The 6,120-nt window shown below is 46.2% G+C and overlaps 1 pseudogene; it reads right to left on the bottom strand.

The window, feature by feature from the left end:
* Window positions 1-5,354: 5,354 nt before the first annotated feature.
* On the bottom strand, window positions 5,355-6,077 carry LOC144075267 (general transcription factor II-I repeat domain-containing protein 2A-like; annotated as a pseudogene).
* Between the last annotated feature and the right edge of the window lie 43 nt (window positions 6,078-6,120).

The following is a 6,120-nucleotide window of genomic DNA, read 5'->3' as shown; positions in this document are numbered from 1 at the left end:
GCATCAAAGAGTACGTTGGAGTTCGCTAGCAAAATGGAAGAACCTGCCACATTAAATAAGATTGACCAGGAAAAGACAAGCAAAAGTGCGTGGAAATACCAACCAGCCACCAGCGATTGGAAAAGTAAAACCACAAGTGGAAAATTCAGACCACAGAGAAGAGAAAATCATCAACCCTGTTACAGATGTGGACTAAGCAACCACGCCGCTCATGAATGCAGGTATAAAGGAGAGACATGTTACAAGTGTTCAAAAGTAGGACACATAGCAAGGATGTGTAAAACTAAAAATTGGCAAGGACACACACAGTATGTAAAAGGAAATAAAAATGAGACAACAGGAAGTGCAGATGATGAACTGTGGGAGTCATATCGCTTGAATGCCGTGTATCCCACAAATGCTGTCGGGAATTGGAGGAAGGAAATGACAGTACAGGTCATATTAGAAGGAACTCCTCTTGAGATGCAACTGGACACAGGAGCGGCTGTAACACTGGTTTCGGAAATTGTGTATAAGAAGCATCTCTCTCATCTGCCTTTGGAAGTAAGTAAAGTGCAGCTGTCAACTTTTTCCGGAGAGAACATTCCTTTGATGGGACAAGTGACGGCCAAGGTAAAATATGGGACCCAGAGTGGGAAGCTACCATTAGTGATCGTAAAAGGTGACAGACCAGCCCTACTTGGCCGTAACTGGCTCCAAAACTTCAAACTGGACTGGGCACGCATCTTCTCAGTTATACCAGCAAGGGGCGGTAACGACGCAGATGTGGATACAGTGTTGCAGAGACACAAAGCAGTGTTTGCTGAGGAGTTGGGCACTATTCGAAATTTTAAGGCCAACATTACAGTAAAGCCAAATACCAAACCGATCTTCAGGAAGGCCAGACCAGTGCCATATGCATTAAAGAATGCAGTTGAGACTGAGTTAAATCGCCTAGAGAAAGCTGGCATTATCTCAAAGAAAGAACATAGTCAGTGGGCCGCGCCCATAGTAGTGGTACCCAAAGCAGACAAGTCAATTCGTATCTGTGGAGACTATAAGGTCACAGTAAATCAAAGTGTAGAAGAGGAGACCTATCCACTACCAAACGTTGAAGACCTTTTTGCCACCCTAGCTGGAGGCATTCTTTTCAGCAAGTTAGACTTGTCACAGGCTTACCAACAGCTGGAGTTAGGAAAAGACTCAGAAAAGTATTTGACAATAAATACTCACAAAGGACTGTATGTGTATCATAGACTTTCATACGGAGTGTCCAGTGCTCCTTCCATATTTCAGAATGTGATGGACCAGATACTCCAAGGCTTGGAGCATGTCACCTGTTTTTTAGACGACATTTTGGTCACAGGAAAGACAAGAGCTGAACACCTGAGGAATCTGGAGGAGGTACTGAGCCGCCTGGAGAGCTACGGGGTAAGAGTGAAAAGAGCAAAATGTGATTTCATGCAGGAGAAAGTAGAATACCTGGGGCATCTGATAGATAAGGAGGGACTGCACCCCACTGCGACAAAAGTGGCAGCCATCGTTAATGCACCCCAGCCTACAAACGTCACAGAGCTACGGTCTTTTCTAGGACTATTAAACTATTATGGTCGGTTCATGCACTGGCTCCCCTCAAGGCTGTGTACTGAGTCCTCTTCTGTACTCCCTGTACACCTACGACTGTGCACCCACCCACCAGTCTAACGCCATCATCAAATTCGCTGACGACACCACTGTGGTCGGACTCATCTCAGGAGGGGATGAGTCGGCTTACAGAGATGAGGTCAACAATTTGTCTTCGTGGTGCTCGGTGAACAATCTCACACTGAACACCACGAAAACTAAAGAAATAATCTTGGACTTTCGCAAACACGGCACAGATCTGGCCCCACTCCTCATAAATGGAGTATGTGTAGACAGGGTCCAGTCCTTTAAATTCCTGGGGGTCCACGTCACGGACAAGCTCTCATGGTCTACAAACACCACGGCAGTGGTGAAGAAGGCTCAGACACGACTCCATTTCCTCAGGGTGCTCAGGAAGAACAACTTGGGCTCCAATCTTCTGAGAACCTTCTATAGAACCACTGTAGAGAGCATCCTGGCGTACGGCATCACAGTGTGGTACGCTGGAAGCACGGCGGCAGACAAAAAGGCCATGCAGAAAGTGATTAACACTGCCCAGAGGATTGTCGGCTGCTCTCTGCCCTCACTTGAAGACATTGCCAGCCCGCGTTACCTCAGCAGAGCCAAGCACATCATAGGGGACCCTTACCACCCTGGTCACAATCTGTTCCAGCTGCTGCCCTCTGGCAGACGCTATAGGTCCCACAAAGCTCGGACAAATAGGCTTAAGGACAGTTTTTTCCCCACATCCATCAGACATCTAAACTCGCGCTAACATACACACATTCCCTTCTGCGGCATATGAATAGATGTTTGGTTGGTGATCTGCCTCCTACTAGCTGACTTGAAGGAAGGTAAGTGGCAGACAGTGTGCGGTAATCGAGAGGTAAGCGACCTGTATCCACAACAGCGGAATGTCAAATTACAAGTCCGTAACTTACACTTATTTAGGTCTTTTGCCGATTAAACGTAGCTTATGGAGAAGCACCATCAATTTCGTCACACGCAGTTTCTGCGTGTGATGACAAGTAGGCTTTTTGTGTTGTGGTAATGACGACATGGCCTATGTCCGATTATTATTATTATTATTATTATTATGAAAGACCTGTCGACGGTGCTGCAGCCGCTACATCAACTACTGAAGAAGGAAGTTGATTGGCAATGGACTACTAAATGTGCAGCAGCATTCAAAGATGCAAAAGAACAGTTAGTAAAAAGCTCAGTAGTAGTGCACTATGACACCAAGAAACCCCTGAGATTAGCTTCCGATGCATCCCCTTATGGAATCGGGGCTGTCATATCTCACATAATGGAAAATGGAGATGAGAAACCGATCGCATTTGCATCGCGTACATTGACAGAGGCAGAAAGCAAATATAGTCAGATAGAGAAAGAGGCTTTGGCCATAATTTTTGGCGTGACTAAATTTCATAAATATTTATATGGCCAAAAGTTCAGTTTAATAACTGACCACAAGCCCCTTCTTGCTATTTTGGGACCCAAGTCTAAAATTCCCACTTTAGCTGCTCTGCGAATGCAGCGCTGGGCGCTGAGACTGATGGCTTATGACTACAGTATAGAGTACAGAACGTCAGCAGAAAATGCCAATGCAGATGCGTTATCTAGACTGCCGGGGAAGGAAAAGGATAACACAGCGGAGGAAAACAGCATCTTCTATTTCTCAGTAGTAGATGAGCTTCCCGTGCAAGCTACAGAGATTGCACAGAGCACTCTCAGGGACCCAGTCCTATGCAAAGTACTGGAGCTGACTCGGTCTGGATGGCCAAGTCAAAACAAGGACCAGAGACTGAAACCATACTTTTTCAGGAAAAATGAACTGTCGGTGGAACAAGGTTGCATATTGTGGGGAATTCGAGTTATCATTCCACCAGCACACCGAGAGCGACTACTGCATGATCTTCACCTAGGACACCCGGGAGGGTGCAGGATGAAGGCCTGGGCCAGGAGCTATTTGTGGTGGCCGCAGTTGGACAGTGACATAGAACATACAGTACAACAATGTGACGCCTGTCAGAGTGTGAGGAAACTACCTGCAACCGCACCTCTACACGTCTGGAAATGGCCGACTAGAGTTTGGCAGAGAATACATATTGACTTTGCAGAGAAAGACCAACACCACTTTTTAGTACTAGTGGACAGTCATTCAAAATGGCTGGAGGTCATCGCCATGGCAACAACCACAGCAACCAAAATGATTGAGGCGTTGCGGAATATTTTTGCTTCCTACGGGCTTCCTGAGGAGATTGTTTCTGACAACGGACCTCAATTCACTTCGCAGGAGTACAAGACATTCCTGCTGAGCAACGGAATAAAACAAACTTTGGTACCAGCTTACCATCCCGCTTCCAATGGAGCGGCAGAGCGAGCAGTTCAGACAGTGAAAGCATCACTGCTGAAACAAGTACTCGAGGAGAAGAAACAAAAGGTCACAATAACTATGCAGCACAGGCTAGCTAACTTCCTGATAGCATACAGGAGTACACCGCACACTGTTACAGGATGTGCACCAGCGGAACTGTTTTTAAAACGTCAAATCAGGACCAGGTTCAGCTTACTGAAACCAGATCTCGCTCGAGTGGTGGAAGCAAAACAAGAGAAGCAGAAACACTATCATGATAGAACCACCTCCAAGCTGAGACATCTGTCTGAGGGTGACTCAGTTCTGATCCGGAATTTCCGTGGAGGGGAGGAGAGGTGGACAAAAGGAACAGTGGAAAAGAGACTCGGACCAGTCACCTACCTGGTGTGGAATGGTGTGAGCCGACGCTCGATCCACATTGATCATCTGCTGTACAACCAACCGTCCAGACCAGAGACATTGGAGCTTCCGGATGAGCAGCTGGACATCACAAACAAGTACCCTGTGGTGGTTCACGCAGATGTGGGGGGGAAAGGCACACCTGGAGCAGTAGGTGGTAGCCCGTACTCACCTGAAGAGACACGTGTAACATCTTCGCCAGGCTCAGTGGCCTGTGACAAGACAGTTACACCTGACAACCGAGCAGTCAGTTCCCCAGAGGTGTGTGGGCGCAGGTACCCAGTGAGAGATAGAGCACCTCCGAAGCGACTGAATTTGTGATCGGTCAGTTGTGAGGAACGTCGTTCCTAAAATAAAAGAGTTCCTGTTCATACAAAAATGTGAAAAGAGTTCCTGAGATTGAAATGTCAAAGACTGGAATATTGAGTCTAATGGTGGTGTTAGCAGTAATAATTTAGTTACAAGTTGAGAAGTAAAATTATAAAAAGTTAATGAGGCAAGATAATTGTTGGAGTTGAGTGCTAAGTCTAAATAGGAACTTCATAGTTAAAGGGGGAGGAGTGTGATATATTTATAATGATAGTTGCCTCGGGTTATGGAAGAGTGTTTAACCACGCCACCTGGAGCCGTGGGGTAGCACAGCGTAACCCGGACGTAGTAGTGTTGTGTGTCCGGTTTGTGTGTGTGTGTGTTGTTGGACTGTGGCAATAAAGAGCTACACGTGTTTTACCCTGGCTCCGCCGTCTATTGCTGTTATGGATATATTAACAGTTATATAAACTGCAAAGTTATTACAGTTAGCGTGTCGGCCTCACAGCTCTAGGGCCCTGGGTTCAAATCCAGCAGGTTTCCTCCCACATTCCAAAAAACATGCATGGTAGGCTGATTGAACACTCTAAATTTCCCCTAGGTATGAGTGTGAGTGTGCATGGTTGTTCGTCTCCTTGTGCCCTGCAATCGGCTGGCCACCGATTCAGGGTGTCACTTTTGCTCCGGCCTCTTTCAGTGTGGCTAGTGTAGGAAAATGAGTGAATGCCTTGTTAAAAATTTGCCTAGAGAATAAAGCCAGCTTGGATTTGAAGGCTTTCACATTTTGTGTACATGTCTTGCATAAACAGATCCTTCACCTGCAGTTTCGTGTTGAGTTCGTTCAAGTGTGAAAATACGTCCGTAGCAAACGGAAAATCACAAATCCAGTTCTTGTTGCTCAGCTCAGGAAATTCATCAGCCTTCCTGTGTTGCTTCAAAAACACGCCAATCTCCTCTTTGAGCTCCCACACACATTGAAACACTTTTCCCAAACTCAACCAGCGTACACGGGAGTGATAAAGCAGGTCCTAGTGATCCACATCAGTTTCCTCCAGGAACACAAACTGACGGTGCTGAAGTCCTCTTGCGTGTATATAGTTGATGAGTTTCACGACAGGATTCACAACATGATTCAGCTGTAATACCGATTTACATAGAGATTCCTGGTGGATGATGTAGTGGAGGAAAATGACATACTGGTCAGGGTTTTCATCTTTCACTATATATTCTGAATTCTCCTCAACAGGCCAACGTTTTTCCCCGTTAAATTTGGAAAAAACGAGGAGGTAGCAGGTATCGAGATACTTGGAGGTTTCGCGGTAATTGCGTCCCCCAAATTCTAGAGAGGAGGACCCATACCTCACATAGCCCAGTCATTAAGTCGCATTAATGAGGAGACCCACACAAGTTTCCTCTAGTCTAGAATTTGC

The sequence above is a fragment of the Stigmatopora argus genome, chromosome 6 (assembly GCF_051989625.1).
Source record: "Stigmatopora argus isolate UIUO_Sarg chromosome 6, RoL_Sarg_1.0, whole genome shotgun sequence".
Taxonomy (NCBI): domain Eukaryota; kingdom Metazoa; phylum Chordata; class Actinopteri; order Syngnathiformes; family Syngnathidae; genus Stigmatopora; species Stigmatopora argus.
This window is presented reverse-complemented; position numbering and strand designations above follow the sequence as displayed.